This window comes from Cotesia glomerata, linkage group LG6 (genome assembly GCF_020080835.1).
Source record: "Cotesia glomerata isolate CgM1 linkage group LG6, MPM_Cglom_v2.3, whole genome shotgun sequence".
NCBI classification, from domain to species: domain Eukaryota; kingdom Metazoa; phylum Arthropoda; class Insecta; order Hymenoptera; family Braconidae; genus Cotesia; species Cotesia glomerata.
Window position 1 is genome coordinate 24,904,709 of NC_058163.1, and position 18,803 is coordinate 24,923,511.

Below are 18,803 nucleotides of genomic sequence, written 5' to 3' on the forward strand. Positions count from 1 at the left end.
CTTCAAAGTTATCATTATTGACAAGCAATGCTAACCACTTATATCTTTCAAGCCTTTTACAGTAAATTCTACTATACGTAACACCTGGACAGCATGATATTAAAACACCGATAACCTGAGCTATTTTCCGAATTTTATACTTCTTATTTACCGAAATATTTTTTTTAACAAACTGGTAGCTTGATCTTTTCTTTTGTCGGTAAGCTCTATCGAGTGTTGGTTAGAGTTTAAAATAAATCCAAGGTATTTACATCTATTGCTAGGAATTAAAGAGCTTTTTAATTTATTAATTACGAACCCTAACTTTTCTAATAGCTTAATAGTTTGCATTACGTTTTCTGTACATGATTCGTATGTCCTACCAATACAGAGAATATCGTCTAGGTATATTACTGAAACATAACCAAGGAGTCTCAGTTTATTTATAACTGGTTTCATAAGCTTAGTGAATATGTAAGGACTAGTGCAGAGTCCAAATGGTAAGCATGTAAACTGGTATATCTTTCCGTTAAATCTAAAGCGTAAATATTTTCGACTTTCTTTACAAACTGGGACCAGCAAATATGCGTCTTCCAAGTCTACTGTACACATAAAGATATTATCTGAAACTAGGTTTTGCTGATCGCAAGTCTTCCATTTTAAAGTGAATTGGATCAATCCAGTAATTTAAATTTTTAAGGTTGATTATAAAGCGATTTGATCCGTCAGGTTTTTAACCAAGAAGTATGTAGAAACAAACTGGCCTGGGGAATTCGAGCATTCCTCAATTGCTCCTTTGGCAAGTAATTTTGTAATTTCTCTATCCATTTCAGCTTGTTCATCTGCAGACCAGGTTGGTTCTGGAGGTTCTCTTTCTTGGTTAGGACATTCCTGAAACGGGATCTTATAACCGCTAATACAATCAATGATGAAGGGATTTTTGTTATTTCTTTCCAACTTTCAATAAAATGCCTGAGCCTACCCGCAATGTGCTTTACCTTTACTTCTTGCTCGTTGTTGAAGTCTTTTCCCTCGGTGACCTCGCTGGTGGACGCGATGCTGAGTTCTTGGGTCTGTATCTGACATTGGTGAATGTTCTTCTCTGATTGAAGTTGCCCACCTGTCGATAATTCGCAAGTGGGCCCCTGAAGTTTCCCTGATATGAGTTTCTAGCCTGTGATTTTTAGCAGCTGGTTTATCTGGTTGTTTCAGTGAAGCTGCTGCTTTTATGATGGATTTTGCCTCTTTCACATGGTCAGATAATTTTTCCCCGTAGAGCCATTCATCTGACGTACTCGCATCCAGTGTCATTTTTATATCTTTATCAAGGATTGGTGTTATAAAGGACTTCCTGGCTGTTGATTGCTGAAAGAATACGTCAGAAAGTAGCTTTCCTGAGTCCCAGATATACTTTAACAATTTTGTTTGGTCGATATCTCCTTCTGGGTTTTCAGTGACTAGGGAAAAAGCCGAGCCTAATGATAGCAGTGCTTTTCCCACACAGTCTTGCGTTTCAGCAAAATGCTGATCACGTTTCTTTGCAATGTCAGACATGTGTCTTTGGATTTCCAGGTTAACTTTGGGAGCATCAGTTACAAAATCAGGGTTTTTGGATATCTTTTCAAGATATCTTTTTAACGTCCTCAGTCACTCCCTTTGACATCCAGTCCTTCCACCACTTGATGATATTTTCATTAATTATGATTTTCTCTTGAGAGTCAGGTAATTTTTCTCCCAAGATTTCAAGCAGTTCAACATCTAGGTGTTGGTGTTCGGCGTCTACAGAAGCCTTCTCACCCTGGTCATCCTGTATGCCCAGCACCTCAGGGTTACCATTTTTGATAATGTCCCAACCCTTGGGTCAATGTTAGCATCTGTATTTTCCTTTTTCGGGAAGATGCTCGGCATCTGTTGAGAAATGAGAAAGAGTTTTTTAGTACATTGTTGTACACTGTACACTATCTCGTGTGGAGATATATGCATCATTTCTTTAATTGGTCTTTATATTCATTACCAATTATAATTATGTAACAACTCGTGTGGAGTATTTTACACAACAGTTTATTTTATAATGTTCGTATGGAACTGGGTATAGTTCGTATAGAACTACCCAGATGAATCTTCGTGTGGAAAATTCATCTTTTTATATATATATATATATATATATATATATATATATATATATATATATATATATATATATATATATATATATATATATATATATAGATTTATATATTTTGAAGGAGTTTACCTTACCTTCAGGAGTCGACGTTTCATTAATAATTTTAGTTTTTGTGTTTCAAGAAATTCTTTGAAAACGTCAGTTAGGTTATCTAACTGTTTCTGCATTCGTTTGAATTTTTTTTCTCCATTTTATCCTCTTTTGAACGCTCACTTGATCGTGAGCGTGAGCGAGTCCTCTTTTTGACTTTGTCATAATAATGTTGTATGGTTTTTTCAATTTTATAATTTATTTTTTAGTAAATAAAATTCTCTTGATGTATGTTGTTAAATACACAAAACAATAATGGGGTGATGAGAGCGCAGGCGCGGCGTTGTACCCAAGCCCGCGTAATGGCGTTCTTTTGAATCTCTTAAAGTTGTGTAGTTAAATATATAGTAAACAGTACTACAAATAATTAATCATCGAGAACGAGACGCGAGTATAATTACTATTTTTTATTTGGCTGAATATAGGCTTCTTTAAAGCCTTTACTGTAAATCATCAATCATCTCTAACTGTAAATAAGTGATTGATTTAAATAGAAGGTATTTTAATTTTTTTAAAAAATAGACTAGTGATTTTTTGTACAAACAGTGAGACGGTCATTAAATTGTTCGAGCATTAAAATCGGCAAACGATCGACTAGCTTGCCGATGGAAGCACTCGGTGCTGCTTCCTCTAACATATATGTATAGTGTACATGAGTATTATATTATAGTATATACTTATATTTATATTTATATTTATATATTATGGCATAAAAGTGCTTCCGCATGGTGGAACTCGGTGTTTTTCTTATTCCCCGGTGACTGTTATTCGCTGCGGTTTGTATGAAATAATAAAAAAAACCCGGTATGGAATGCATAATTGCGAGGTGTAAATATGCGATGACCATTTTCATAGCCACGGCAGGAGAAAAAATAAGAGAATATACATTTGTAGGTTCGTAAAAACAAAAAATAGCTGGTTGTCGGTTGCCGGTTGTCGGTAGTCAGTAGTTAGAAATAAAATACTCGTGTGTATCTGTATATGCCTTGTTTTGCCACTGCAAGGAGAAAGTTGTTAAGTTTTATTGCAAGTGATACCGTACACTGCACCAGAATAGTTCACGTGAATAATAATATAATACAAAGAATAACAACAATAATAATAAAAAAAAAAATGGACGCGTGGGCAGTTTAATCGACACTTTTTTATTTTGGCCTTGTCATCGTTTCTTTATTCGCGCAAATCGTTCCAGCGGAGTCAGCAACAAAAACACTTGTAAAGCAAATCCGGAAATCGATATGTCGTCCATACGTTTCCGACACAGTCATTGTTGCAAGGAATAAATCTACTTGACAATGAGATGCTGCTGCATATTATTTTTTTATGTAGTAAGTGTATGTAGCGCCCAAGAATTCGATTGTTAATCTTCTTGGTTTAATAGTTCTAGAGTTTGAGAAGAAGAAAATAGAAGATAGAACAGAGAATAAAGCGTTGTTCGAGGTTAAAGCAATAAGAGCTTCAAAATAACTGAGAGTTTAGTTGGTAGTGTATAGTATGGAAAATTTAAGATCAAGACAGAAACTTCTGTTCTAAAGGGCTACGCGAATCGAGCATGACATTGCACTTTCCCGGTATCATTTTATACTAGTCATTCACTTGGTTCTTACTTTTTACGTTTTTATATTTTTCTCTGCTATCAGATCAATGACCTTTTTATTATTATTATTGCATGCCTTAAGCGTTAGCGCAAATTATCACTCAAAAACAAAAATATTGAAGTTTTGTCACATTAAATCGTACCTGACAGTCATATTGTACAAATAAATGATACATTAAGCATATTTTTACACTGAAAAAAAAAATTAACTTGATTTGAGAGAAAAATTCTTGAACCAAGAAAATAATTTTGAAGAGAGTAATTGTCTTGAATCAAGTAAAATTTTCTTAAATCATAAAACCTTTCCTAGTTCAAGAATTTTTCTACTCAAATTAAGAAGATTAACTTCTTCAAAATTATATACTTGATTCAAGAACATTTTTTTTTCTGTGTAGACAGAAAAATAATCATTGAACTTATCAAAACTTTTTTGAAATCGACCAATTGCTATTTTTACATAAAAAGTAGTTTTAAAAAGCTTATGATGCAGATTTTTCAAGTCTATGGAGGGACAAATACGATAACTTTTGAAAAAATCAATTTTTCAACTCTCTTTATTATTATTATTATTATTATTATGAGTTTTACTTGTATACCGTTTTCTGGTTTTTACAAGGTTACTTTCCGCTCTATATTATCAACACAATTTTTCAACCCTTTTTTATTATCAACATATTCTCCACTCTTTTTATAATCAACATGTTCTCCACTTTTTATTATCAACATGTTCTCCACTTTTTTATAATCAACATAATTTTCGCACATATAATTTTCATTCCAATGCGGCTGTGGACCGACTTGTGCTTTCTGTACTGCATTTACCCTATTCCTCATTCCTTTCTATCGGTTGTTGGAATAGTGGCGATGGGGAAACCACAGAGAAAACCCATGCCAGTACAGGTCGGCTACCGGAGCGACCCCCGACGGTTGGTGTTGTAACTATTCGAATAACCTTCGGGGCTCGAACCCTCGCCTCACGACATGATGCACGAACGAACTATGAGGATAATGACTTAGTCCGCTCGGCCATCATGCCGCTTTTTCTCTTTATTATTAATTATATTCTATATTCGTTGAGCTTGGTCGAATTGTGTGTGTGTGTTTTTTTTTTAATTTATTCTTGTTCTGTGCAGTGAATAATTATTTTTTTTTCCATCGAAATTTGATACAAAACTATTGAAAAAATTGAAAACTTTACTTGGTTCGATTTACGTATGAGACAAGCGCTTAAGACATGCACACCAAACTTTTAATTTACCAAATTTTTTTCATCATAACCCAACATTTCCGCTTTTTTTACTTACTTCTGCAATAATAATTAATTTACTATCCAGATTACTTTAATAAAAATACAGTTACTCTTTATAATGTGCACAAAACGATGGAACATATTTATTTTAACAAACAATAGCTTTCTCACGATGACAGACGTTTCCTTTGCACTGTTTCGATAATCTGTTTAGCTGTTTATCTTGTGCAGGTGTTCCGACTATTCACAGCTAATTTTACACCGAGCGTTCTTTTAAATAGTTCCAGTGTCTTGGAATCGATTGATAGCTAAAAATATTTCAACTTTCTGAATTTTAAATTTAGGCTTGCTTCAAACTTCTAATCTTAGAATTGTTTTTAAATATAACTGCACGATAAATTTTTACGAAACTTATAAGAGTCAGAGCTTTTGATTCTTTCGATAAAAATTATCTTGATTCAAGCTCAACACTGTAACTTCTAGTTCAAATCTTGTAGGATTCGCTTATCGGTTTTAATCAATCATAAAATGTCACAAGCGTAAATTCCGTAGTCACATTTAATCACACTTGCGATGAACAAAGGCATGAAATTTGGAATTCCTGGGATTGATTAGTTTTCCAACGTGGAGATATATCACAGTAATGCTATATAATCATTGAAAACATTCATTTTTTGTTTCGTATTATTTAACAATATCTGAAATAAATTCTCATTTTCTACATAACAATTGAGCTAAGTATTAACACTGCTTTCTAATTTTTTTCTCGAGCGAAAAAAAATTTTCTTATTTCAGAGAAATGAGTAATTATTCAAGCAATAAATAAAGATTTATATTTAGAGAGATTTTTCTTTAATCAAGATTAAAAATTGAAGAGTATTTTATATTTAAGGCAAGCAAATTTTAGCCTTTTTTCTAAAACTCAAAAATTGTTTTGGCTTTAAAAAATTGATCTTTAATTAATAAACAACCGAAATTTTGGAAAATCAACCACCTTTTTATTCCATAATAATTTACGAGCGACATAAAATCATCAGTATTCTTGAAGCTGACAAAAATGATTTATTATAATTAACCACAAGCAGTAAAAATAATTCACTCGATCTTCTACCAACGAGGTGATAAACTAAATAATAAAATATGATAGCCTAGCTTTACTGACATGTGAATAATTTTAACGACACTCCGTAAAGTAATACTCATTTTATTTCAAAATTATTCCTTAGCTCAATGTAATATCGATTACCCCACAAGTATACATGTTTATATATTTATAATATTCTAGTGAATTAATTAATCCACGACACATTCACTTTTATTAAGGTCGTCGTCGCTTGACTACACCGAGATATTTTCGACTTTTCTCAACTCGATGACGTAGGCCTTATTCCCACTAAAATAGTCACGCTTTCAAGTAACATTATTAATTCACTAAATTTACTAATAATGAACATGAACTCCAAAATTAATAAATTTTTATAAAATAATTTTTCTGATTAAAGTTTTATGTAACAATCAAAAATAATTAGCAACCTTGCAGTCACTATGTGACTGCCGTGACTTGTGAATTATAAATAATCAAAATTTTGCTTTATTAAATAATGAATTTTGTTAAATTGGACTGTACTTTCTTAAATATTGACGTTTTTAAAGATATAAGCTTACCCCGATGTTACACTCATCAAGAGCTTTCATTTGAGTACCCACATGCATTTTGATATATTTTTCATATATACATATATATAATATACATAAATATATGAAAAATTGATGTGGGTATTCGAATGAAAGTTCTTGATAAATGTAACATCAGGATGAGCTTATACCTTTAAAAAGGTCAATAGTTGACAAGATAGCAATATTAGTTCTTAATTATTGCCATTTTTAAAGATATAAGCTCATCTTGATGTTGTACTCATCAAGAGCTTTCATTCAAGTACCCACATGCATTTTTGATATATTTATCATATATATATATATATATATATATATATATATATATATATATATATATATATATATATATATATATATATATATATATATATATATATATATATATATATAGATAATATATGTAAATATACAAAATATATGAAAAATTGATGTGGGTACTCAAATGAAAGGTCTCGATGAGTGTAATGTCAGTGTGAGCTTATATATTTGAAAATGTCATTAGTTGACAAGATAGCAACGTCAGTTCTTAATTATTGACATTTTTAAAGATATAAGCTCATCCCGATGTTGTAATCATCAAGAGCTTTCATTTAAGTACCCACATGCATTTTTGATATATTTATCATATATACATATATATAATATATGTAAATATACAAAATATATGAAAAATTGATGTGGGTACTCAAATGAAAGGTCTCGATAAGAGTAATGTCGGGGTGAGCTTATATCCTTAAAAATGTCAATAGTTCACAAAATACAAGGTCATTTCTTAATTATGTATCTAGAGATAGAGCGTTTTCGAATGCAGTCTAAATAGTTATAATAAATAAATTTTTTTAATTTATCTTAATAAGATAGACTAGTGCGATGAAACAAATTTATAGTAAAAAACATAATATCAGGATATTGATATCATAGCTGATGTCATATAAAATGAGTATGACTATGACCCGTATCTCGATCGAATCGTGTTTATTTGCCTTTATAATCTAACATTTACGGTCTGACGTCTGGACATCAAATATATTTATCCGTGTCACACAATAATAGGGGTCGTACCGAGCTAGATATAATAATCATCATAGAGCGACGAGATGATTAAGCATTAACATCAAAAGTAAAACTTGTGGCTTAGTCTGATGATCTAATGACATCTGCACATTATAGTATACTACTTACTATGAGCATGTAAGTAAATTCGAAGGCATGAATCGGCATTAGGCGCCCACCGAAACTTACTATCACATTTAATTCCAACTAATTTGACCCCAGAAAGTTAACCTCGTATGCTCGTACTCAACCACCAATTGTACTCATTGGTAACGTGGACAGGGCAAAAAATAATAATAATTACTCTTGTGATATAATACACTGTACCGAGATAGAAAGAATGATTCAGTCATTAATTATCCACATTTTTTAGTCACTACTCAGGCATTTGTAATTATTAATTATCTTCATATGTGTAATTTTTAGTCATGCATCGATCACAAAAAGCCTCGAGTTTTAATAGTCGTAAAATTAAATGCCGGAGCGTTTATTAATGTGTGTAGAGAATCGATGGAATGTTCGCTTCATGCGAGTCTCAGAGTCTATTGTTGATTTTCGTTATGACTAATAATTAGATCACTATGTCCGGCCATGTCAGTTTTATATTACAGTTACATGTGATTTTAATAATCATTCATGTTTTTCAAACGTTCGGAGGAAGAGGAGGAGCTTTTTACTGGAAATACCAGAAATTTTTCAGTCATTTAATTATTATTTGAAATAATGTTTGTCATTTTGATTTTCAATGAAATTTATTGTAAAAAATCAAATTAAAATATTTTTTATCGCTTTTTAATATATTTATTTTACAAGTGAAAAATACAAAATTTTAAGTATTTATTATTTAGTTGCAAACTACATAGAAAATCTTTCTTAAATCTCGGAAAATTAAAATTATTTTGAAAAAATGATTAAAAAATTTCAAATTTGGAAATGGGATTTAAAAATTCTAGTCTAAGCTTGTGAGAATTTTTTGCGAATATGCGCCGCATATCGGAGGTTTGAGAAACTAAACAAATCCTTGTTAAAATATTTAAATTTGTATAATATTCTATACATACAAAATTTTATGTAGCAATTTATGAAAAGATTAAAGCTTCTGATAATGACATATGATCATATTAAAATATTTTTTAACGATTGATTAAATTTATAAGTAAATTATACTTTTGATGAGTAAAATTTTGCATTTTTTCACTTCATTTTTAAATATAAAAATTTATATTATTGCTCTAATCAGGTCTAAATTCTGTAATTAATTAAAAATCAGGATGTTGTAGACCAAATTGATGTTATGTTTTTTTTTATTTCATTTATTTTAACATGCGACGTTTTATCAGTTTTGTTCTGACATCATCAGGCACCTTAAAATTTTACAATACAAAAATTTCATGCGCAATAATTTTTGTAAATTAAAGACTATGTGTTTTTGTATTGTAAAATTTTAAGGTGTCTGATGATGTCAGAATAAAACTGACGAAACGTCGCATGTTAAAATAAATGAAATAAATAAAAAAACATAACATTAATTTGGTCTACAAAATCCTGATTTTTAATTAATTATAAAAATTTATTTAAAAAAAAATTATTTTTTTTTACAAGTAACTTCCAAAAAGCTGTTCTTTTTCTTAATTTCAATGAGATATATTTTGTCCTAACTTATTTTTATTAATAATACCAGTTTTTTTAGCTTTCAGATTTCTTCATTGATTCCTTTAACTTTGTACATTTTTTGTAAATTTATTTAGTATAACTAAATGTAGTGATTCTTCACAGTGCCTCATATTTTGGCTCAATTGTCTTAAATTTTGTTAATATATTTATATAATTTAATATTTTACCCATTTATTAGATATTGTCGTACTTATTAAGGCGAAGAATTGATTAACAAGTCTAATTAATTATTAACCAATTGACTAAAGCTTACTTTAGGCATAAATATACTTATAATAGAGCTATTTTAAAAATTTCTATTTCAGTCTTTATTTTTAAAACTTCATAATCCGATCCAATTAAAAACCCAATTATAAATATTCATAAGCATTTATTTCAGCTCAGCTTATTTAATCTTTTAAAAATTTGTCGATAAAAAAAAAACTAAAAGAATTTGGAATATTTACAAGCTAAATAAACTGACAATTGACAAGTTGACTTAATTGACTCGACTTGTTGAGCAAGAGATCCCTCATCAAGTTGAGATTTTAAAAATCCATGTAGGTGTTAATTATTAGGACAGATTGATCAGGGTAAATTAGGCCTTAATTAGCCTTTGAGTATGTTCATTCAATGTGTGTACTAATGCAGGGAGTACGTCACTCATCGCCCGAATTATCCTCTTAATTAATATATATTATCCAGATATTTTTTGCCCCGAGCTTGCAGCTTCAAACTGCGAGTATGAGTGTGAGTACGAGACCGAGAACGAGAATGAGGATGAAGATGAGGATGAGGATGAGGTAAGCAGATTATATTTGAGTGTCTGTTTAATAGGAGTTGATATTTGTCTAGTTAAAATTGTTTCACACATAATGAGAGCGAGTAAGTTATAAACGAAAAGCGGTAGTGGGTGTGAGTATGAGTGTGTTGTGTGTTGTGTGTTCGTCTCTCAAATTTAGGAGATGGGGAGTTAGTAGAGGATGTTGTTGTTGTTCCTGTATTTCTCGGCGCAAGATGGCCGGCTTAGGTGCATTAGCGGCGGAGATAGCGAGTCTTGTGTGTAGTCTAACGCGAAACAATACCCAAAGACGCCGCGAACAACAATAGGTATAACTACGATGTCATTTCCTTGGTACATTGCACACTGTTTAACTTAAAGGAAAGATCTTCGATTATCTCAACCTACTGACTGTCGCTGACATAAGCCCCGTTCTCTGTCTGTCTCTCTTTCTCAAACCAATCTCTATTAACCACTTGTTAAATTAATTATTTTGTGATATATTTTACACAACAGTTTTTCGCTTCTAAGACAAAATATCTTTTCAACAAATTTAATGATTTCTTGCGCTGAAATTACTTTTGTAGAGAAACTGGAAAAGTTTTGTTGAATTACATTTTTTTGTTTTACTTATAGAGATTTCAGAGTTTCAAGATGATTGCGTTTTGAGCTACATTGAAATTTTTGATAATTTTGATTGGAAAGAAAATTAAACGGAGTTTTAGAAGAAAAATTTTTATATTGGAAAAATTTTATTTATGTTAAAGTTGATATTGATCGGCAAGGTTTATGATTTGATCACATATAATGCATATGTGATTATATATAGACTATTATATTTGATTTCATATGAGGTATATGATTATATATTTAATATAAAATTATTATACAGCAATCTTGTATTCATTATGTGACTTCTGTGATTTATGAATTATAACTATATACTTTCTTAAATATTAACATTTTTGAAGATATAAGCTCATTCTGATATTTCACTCATCAATAGCTTTCATTTGAGTACCCACATGCATTTTCATATATTTTTCATATATACATATATATAAAATATATAAATATATGAAAAATTGGTGTGGGTACTCAAATGAAAGGTCTCGATGATTGTAATGTTGGGGTGAGCTTATATCTTTAAAAATATCATTAATTGACAAGATAGCAATGTCAGTTCTTAATTATTGACATTTTTAAAGATATAAGCTCATTTCGATGTTACACTCATCGAGACCGTTCATTTAAGTACCCACATGACATTTTTATATATTTTATATATATGGTATTTTTGAAATATATAAATATATTAAATATATGAAAAATTGATGTGGGTACTCAAATGAAAGGTCTCGATGATTGTAATGTTGGGGTGAGCTTATATCTTTAAAAATATCATTAATTGACAAGATAGCAATGTCAGTTCTTAATTATTGACATTTTTAAAGATATAAGCTCATTTCGATGTTACACTCATCAAGAGCTTTTATTTGACTACCCACATGCATTTTGATATATTTTACATGTATACATATGTATAATATATATAAATATATGAAAAATTGAAGTGGGTACTCAATGGAAAGGTCTCGATGAGTATAACATCGGGATGAGCTTATATCTTTAAAAATGTCAATAGTTCATAAGATACAAGGTCATTTCTCAATTATTGATATTTTTAAAGATATAAGCTTATTCTGATGTTTCACTTATCCAGAGCTTTCATTTTTGTACCCATATGCATTTTGATATATTTTTCATGTATACATATATATAATATATATATGGCCATATATATATATATATATATATATATATATATATATATATATGAAAAAATTGATGTGGGTACTCAAATGAAAGGTCTCGATAAGTGTAATGTCAAGGTGAGCTTATATCTTTAGAAATATCAATAGTGCTTGAGATAAAAGATTATTTCTTAATTATGTTTCTAGAAATAGAGAATTTTTGAATTTCGCCTAAATACTTATCATAAAAAATTGACTGTCGGTGAGAATGATATAAAACCTTGAAAAGGCATAAAGTCGAGTCAAGACCTTCGCAATGACACTAAATTTTACTAAAAAAACCAATTATTTCGTTTGATTCAAAATTTTATTCATAAAAATCTTGCAACGAATGTGTCATAGCTTCAAATTAGTTTTGTCAATTTAAATTTGTTAAATTTCTCGCTTTCATAACATATAGAATTTATATAAATAATTATTTGAATTTTCATTTAAATTCAATATTGTAACTAAAGTCAAATGAGTAAAAATTTATCAATGCATCTATTGAAATTTGAATTTAATCATTCGAATCTCATTATATTTTATACCTAGCTTTTGTTTCCAATAAAGTTTAATCAATGTAGATGACAATATTTTGAAGCTAAATCTGGTAGTATGATGAATGAAATTAATTCAATATCAATTATAAATTACAATGAAAGAACATTTCTATGTAATGGAAAATAATTAATATATTCCTTTCAATTTCCATTTATTCTCAATCATCATTTTATGAATTATATTATAAATTACAGAATTGAATTATTTCATTACTCCAATCGTAGATTGTAATTCGGAGAGTGAAAAAATAATTTTTGAAAGCAAAATATTGTGTACATATATATAAAAAAAAAATTATAATAATAATATAGGAACAACTCGTGTCAGCAATACAGAAAAACACAAACGTCGAATGTATAATTTATTTTTATCGTCAGCGGTTGTGGTGTCGATGGCTTCGCGTCACATACCTTTGGTGCGTGACGCGTACGTCGCATTTCGAGCAGCGGTAAGCCACATTATAAACCGCCAATGGAATTACGATGAAATAAACCAAAGAAAATATTATACAAAATAATATAATCATACAATAAAAATGAATAATAAAACACTAGTAATTCGAAGGCAACCTCATAACTCATAACTTTTTACAATCGAACCTATGGAGAAGGTTCTTAATGGTTTTTCAACTAGAAAATAATCCACTGTACCGACTAAGTGGAAGGTTTTATCGATACTGACGATTTTCGACTAGTTTTTAATTACATTATGCGTTTTTTAAAATCATAATTTTATTTTATTTAAAATGTTAAAAAATTACAAGTTAAAAAATCTAGATTTATCGCTTCAGAATTATCAAAAGTTTAAAACACATAAATATTATAAATAGAGACATGACCCCTTGAATAATCGATCTTGCCATAGAAGTAAAGCAAGAAGTAAGTTTAATAAAATGTTAGTTGAGGACTGGCGGTGTCGTGAATGGCCACAAAATTTAAGATAAGAGCGAGTTAAATCTTGTGTCGAGCTTGTGCAGCAATCCAGTATGTTTTGCGATAGTATAGCACACTACACTGCTGCCGTTGGGATGAACTTGTAGAGGTTCAGGAAATTGGCAGAGCATTCCGAAGAGCAAGAAGCCCGTCCTCTTTACTGCTTCTGCAACTTTACTGCTCGTTCTCATCCTCATCCTTAACCGTCCCCATCTCCATCTCCATCTCCATCTTCATCTTCATCTAGATCCCGCTCGCTTACTTACCAGCTCTGTATCTGAGGATGCCGCAAAGCTGTACCGCGTTCCTCAGATCCGGGCGTGTACCCGCCAGTAGCGCGAACTCGCAAATTTTATGCATATATATAAACATACTCATAGATATATACATGTATTTATTTATACATATATATGTGTGCAAATACGAAGGAAGATGTAGCCGGAAGGAACGACGAAATGTTGAGACGTCGAGGACTATGCCAGTAGCTTCCGGGCACAACGTCTATAATATCTCGGAAAATCAAGAAACTTTGAATTATTAATCACTCTTTACGATTTAAGGAATTATTCAAGGCATTTTAATTATTCCACTTAGCTTTATATTTATTTTATCGCTGCTCATTTGCTTTATTTCCTTAGTCTATTTGTATTTCAGTTCCGATATTATTCATCAGGAGTTTGCGCAGGTTTTGCCGAATTTTAGCTAATGAGTCCCTTCAAAAATTAATTTCTTATCTTCTAAATGTAAATTGTTTCTATTTCAATTTTATTTTAGATGAAAATTGGGGATAATTTACACGAAATTTTTTAGAACTGAAAATAATCTACACACCAAAAAAAATTAAATTAATCCAAGACAGAAATGGAGAATAATTCCTTAGATCAAGAATTTTTATCCTGGATCAAATTAATTTTTTATAAATGTACAGTAGCACTCAAAAATATTTTGACAACATTATGCGTTAGTTTTTTTCAACAATGTCAAAATACTTTGGAGCCACCATTTTCCTAATAATTAAAAAATTAAATTTTCTTTTGTTACGAACAAGGACCACTTTGACACTATTCTGTAGATTATTCAAAAGCTGTTAAAAAAAATAAATTATTATTGTATTTCATATTTATTTTTAATTAAACCATTAAATATATTTGTCAAAATACTTTTGAGCGCTACTGTATAATTAGAAGAATGAAGAAAATTTTGTTTTTTTTTTTTTTGTTCGATTTAGTATAATTGAAAAGGTCTTAACTTAAATATGATCATTTTTAAAGTTTGATAAAATTTTTTATGATAGTTAATTTATTATGATAATTTTTCGGAGTAGTTTTAAATATATGTTAAATTCTAATCTATTTATTATAATTTCGCGTTGAATAAAATTTGTTTATTTATTTATTTTATTTTGTACATGTCAATGTACATATGTGTAAAATAATGATCCAGACGGCCCTGTATTTTATTATCAAATAGATTTTAGTAGTTAAATTCTGTACACCAATCCTCAATTTAATATATTTTTTTGGTAATAATCAATTTTTTATTTTAAATTTTTGAAGGGAATGTTTAATAATTTTTGGATTCTACACAGAAAAAAAAGTCATCTTGACTCAAGAAAATCATTTTATTCAAAATTTACTTCTTGTTTCAAGTTATTCTGCTATCTTAGTTGAAAAAATGTATTCTTGAACTAATAATGTCATATACTTATCCCAAGTAAATCTTTCTCTTGGTTTGAGAAAGTAGCGCCAACGTTGGCGACGTGATTTTTTGGAACTAAACCGAAATTTTTTTAATAAAGAATTAAATTAAAAAAAATAACCTTATGCGTGATTTTTATTTTTTGTGTTCATTTAATTAGACATTTTTGATTAATTTTTAACGTGCTGATTTCCCGTTATATTATTGCTTTACAGTTAAGTGTGTAGTGACAAAAATATATGTATATACAAGTATTTGCTTGACTTATACAAAGTACCCGGTTAGAAATTTATTGCGTTAATAACTCAATAACTGATATCGACAATCAGAAAAAAGATCCTTAAAGAGGAGGAAATTTCTGAAAAAAAGCATCGACTCCCGTAACTCTAGCTCCATAAACAATAATTTTTATTTAATGTTGAAAATGGGTTTCATTTTTGATGTACATCAAGCAAGTTCAAAAACCAAGAGAATGGTTTAAGGTAAAAGCCCCAATAGATGATCATATACTGGTACGTGATCATCTATTGGGGCTTTTACCTTACTTGGATTAAGAGGTTTTTTTCTTCACTTAAGTTGGTAAGCCTGTTGGAATTAGGGAATATTTGCTTAAACCAAGATTGACCAATACAAGAAAAAAATTTACTTAAGTCAAGAATATATTTTATCTTCAGTTGAATATACTTGGATCAAGTAAATATTACTTGACTCAAGATGACTTTTTTTTCTGTGTATAAATTTGTATTTGTTGCATTTGTCCATTAAATTTTCAGTAATTTACCTGAATAAAGTATATTGTAATTAAAAATATTGAAAAATTCTTCTTAAAATCGGGTCAAAATCACTTCCTTGTTTGAAAAAATTAAATTTATAAAACAAAAGAAACTCAATTTTATCAATTAAAACCCACTAATTTAATAAATCAACAATCCAGCAAATTGCTAAATAACAAGTTGAGTCTCAACAGAAGATTTCCCGTTATCCTTATCAAACAGTGGTCAGCAGACCCGCGTCGCCCTGACAGAATAATCTCGACAGGATAGCACGTGGTCGCGTACCTTCCTATTCCGTCATGGTTCGTGAGACAGACCGCACCGCACGTTCCACAGATAAGAACCATCACACAAACAAGTCGACCAAAAACAACAAGTACCTGTTGTTCCAAGACAGTCAAAATTACCATTACTAGACTTGATCTTCGGCTCTTTGAGCGACAATGCACGTATCTGATATTTCGTCAACATCCATTTCATCAAAAGTAACCGTGAGTCTATCTGACGGATTGGCAATCATCGTAACAAGTGACGTCTTCTCAAAAATAGAGTCATATTATATCTCCAAGAGCGACATTCTGAAGAAAATGTTCTTTCTTCATCCAGACATGGACGTTTTTTCCTGATCCGAAATGGCAAATGCGCGTGCTACAGGGATCAATTGAATGCTAGCGTTTCTAGCGACTATCGTCCTGGTGTACTGACATGGGGGAGTGTCTCGAGTAATGGGAAATCAATAGGGCACCTCTGCTAGTGGTGCTTTCCATCAGGTTTTATTCTTTTTGCCAATACAACCCTCAACTTTCCTTCTCCATTCATCTCTTTCTGGAAGACGGAAGATGTGAAATGTATGTCGATCGTCTCTCGTCTCATCACGCCTGAATCTCCTGGATCACGCCACTAGCTCTAAAGAGACCAGCTCGATGCGTCAAAGTTCAAAGGGCAAATTCACCCCCGTTCTATTTTCTGTTTTATCTCCGATCATCATCTAGCTTCTTTGATTAAGACAGACTAGAGTACAGGATAGACTTCATCTGAGCTGGAGCTGGAGCTTCGGTTCACCAACCACCACGTGGTTTCATCTTTCCGATGAAAGTAGTCACTATTGACCCATTTAATCTCCGAATAATCAGCGCCCCAATTTAAAACTCTCGTCACTATAGGCGAATTCTTCAAACTCTATCTTTTTTTGTCCGACGTTTAGTTTCTGCCTTCAACCTCATCTTCATCTCCATTACAGTTTTATGCCGCCGCCATCTTCTGAGGGACACGTGTAGCCATTCCGAGCCGGATACTTTTTTAGCGGCCATTTTTGTAACATTTCTTATTATGGGATAATCCGGGTATGAGATCGAGGATGAACATCCTAGGTTTTTATGTATAAACTGCGAAATATCGTGTCCCCGAGTCGTTTTCGGTACAACAAAGACCACTTGGTCTATACGTATATAGGATGTACAATATAGAATGTAGGAAGAGGTTTCGAGAAACTTTTTTACCTCCTACCTCCTATCCGAGGTAACTTTCTTTGGTTCGTTATCCAGACTTTATGCCATTCTTATTTTATAACTTGTTTTTCATAAAATTTATAGCCAGTAGAGGGGAAGATGGAAGATCGAAGCTTTAAGTAAATGCTACTTTTGTTTTAACATTTTGAGGCTTGCAAACCGCAAATGCTAAACGTTTCAGGGGAATATATTATCGATGATAGTTGGTAATTTAAGTTGTCATTATATTAGAAGGAAATTTTTTTACTGTAGATACTATACTGATGGAAAATTAACTCAATTTAATAGAGAAAATTTTGAACTAAGACATTACCTTGATAAGTTTACCAAAAAATTGATAAATCTTGAAATTTCTTTTGTTTATCTTCCCCTCGGATAATTTTTTAAGAAATAAATTCATCAAAAAATGAAAAGAGAATTTTTTTTGTAAGACGTTCAAACTTCTACAAAAATATATTATGGACTTACCAAAATAATAGTTCATTAATCAGTTACAAAATTCCTTAGTTTGAACAAAAAAAAATTTTTCTATATTGATTAAATATAAAGAATGGAAATTTTTATACATGACCATATCTGACAGTTTCTTTAAGGAATATTGAAATCTCAATGTTTCGAAAAATATTACACCTAAAATTAATTTTTTGAAATTTAGTTTCTCGAGTTACCGATAGGAGGCGCATGGTGGCAAAAATTTCTCACAAGTAGACACAGTAGTCTTCAGTTTAATTAATTGTGCGTTACAATATGTTAATTGACCCACACATTTTCAGAAAAAAATAAAAAATTGAAAATAATAAATTATTTTTTTAATAATTTTTTATTCTTATAGGGTAGAAGTACCGTTTTTGGCCACTGTACCGTTTATGGCCATTTATTGTTCAAATAAACGATAGAAATGAATTTATATTAATATACCATTACAAACTCAATTTGTTTTTATATAAATTTTTTAAAACTCAACAAAAATATGGTTATAATATTATAATTTTTTATAAATTAATTCAAATTTTCAGAAAAATTATTAAGGCGAAACTTTGACTTTGTTAAATTTAACTAAATTATTATAATATCATTCTATAAACTATGATTACATGAATCATAAATCTTTTCAACTTCAATGAAAACTGATCAATCCGATTAGAATAATTTTTAATTCTTGCAAATTTAAAACTATGTTGATGAATTTTTGAAACTCAATATTTGAGGTAGAAATTTTTGTGGTGATAAAATATATTTGTTTTCCGGCTCAGTAACTGATTTGACAATTC